Raw genomic sequence first — 1,705 nt, 5'->3', positions numbered from 1 at the left:
TTAGTCAAGCTGGTGGGAGAGCATCTGTGAACAAAGAATTTTAAGTTTGGCCATTAAAATTTGGTCTGGACTTTGACTGAGCCATGTCACATGTAAATACATTTTGACCAAAGCCATTCTATTGTGATTCTACCTATATGTTTGTGTTGTTGTCCAACTGGAAGGTGATTCTCCATCTAAATCTCAAATGTTTTTAGCCAATAACTGGGTTTCTACTGGCATCGCTTTGTATTTATTGCCATCTGTCATCCCATCATCTCTGACCAGCTTCTTTTTCTCTGCTAAGAAAAAATTTCACCACAGCATGACTCTGCCACCATCATGTCACAGTCAGACAGTATATTTAAGGTTATACTGGTTATACTAGTTTTCCTCCACAGTGCTCTTCAACAAGGCCTAAAAGTTTTTTTACGATCTGACCTGCAAATTGAGCACCTTCCACTCTGAACACAGAACCGGCTGTTATTTTGTTATTTTAACATCTTGACTTTTTTTTTTAAGTCTGAATTTGTAAAGACAAGCGATCATCTCAACAGATTCTCCCACCTGAGCTGCAGTTCCTCCAGAGTCACCAAATCTCTGAGGATTTTTTAAAACAGCTACATTCATACTGAGATTAGATTACATACAAGTGGACTCTATTTAGGCAATAGATGTTTATTTGTATAATACATTTTAACAATAAGACAATTCAAAGTGCCTTATATAATTGAAAGCATAAAACTGTGCATTGCAGTGTTATAATAAAGGAGAGGGGGAGGTGATTTTAAAGGGCTACAATTCATTTTATTAAGGGATATTTTGTTTAAAGGGGAAAACACAAATGCAGATCACATCTTAAATTTTTATTTGGAACAACTAAAGTGTGGAATAATTTCCCTTCCATTTCATAATTGTGCAGTTTTATATTGCTCTATCACACACAATTCTTATGAAATATGTGAGGTGTCAATAGTTTTACGAGGCACTGTTCTTTTACTGTGTGTGTCTTTCTTGGCGTGTCATAAAATCTGGAGATGCGTACAAGTTTTCTCAAAACTACGTCTGTGGTTTGGGACTTAGAGTAATTATAAGTGTTTGCTCAGTTTCGCTCCACTAAGGGAAACTCATCTATACATGCTAAAACTTCATTCTCGCAGCCACATTTTCACTCTTGTAAAACTTTTATGGCCTTGCGTGAATATTGTACATTCCTCACTAGCCTTATTATGAAATCATCTAAACTGACGTTCCCAGATGCGGGCGCCCTTTCAGATTTTTCTTAGAGATGAATTGATCTGAAACCCCCCCAATAAAACCACATTCCAAATGTGTGTGAGAACTTTTACTGATTTCTAGGCTGAGTGAAAAGCAGTTCATTTCTTTTTTGCCACGTCAACCGTCTGCTTCTTCTGATATTGATGCATTTGTTGACATATATGTTTTACCACAGGGCTTTGATTTGTAATCTAAGCTTGCACGGCAGTCTCGGTTTACAGCCGAGGTCTCGACGTATGGACACACGCAGGTACACCACAGACGCCTGCTGTGCTCTCTCTAAAGCCTCATTTAGAGCAGCACAAATCACATGTGCATGGCAGTAATTACCCTAGTTTTTCTCTGACACGCCATGGTCATTTACAAGATTAACCAGTCATAGATAAATAAATCTTTCATGAATGTCTCTCCTACACATTGAATACAACTTAAAAGTGCAATTTCCTAC

Source organism: Xiphophorus maculatus, chromosome 19 (genome assembly GCF_002775205.1).
Source record: "Xiphophorus maculatus strain JP 163 A chromosome 19, X_maculatus-5.0-male, whole genome shotgun sequence".
NCBI classification, from domain to species: domain Eukaryota; kingdom Metazoa; phylum Chordata; class Actinopteri; order Cyprinodontiformes; family Poeciliidae; genus Xiphophorus; species Xiphophorus maculatus.
This window is presented reverse-complemented; position numbering follows the sequence as displayed.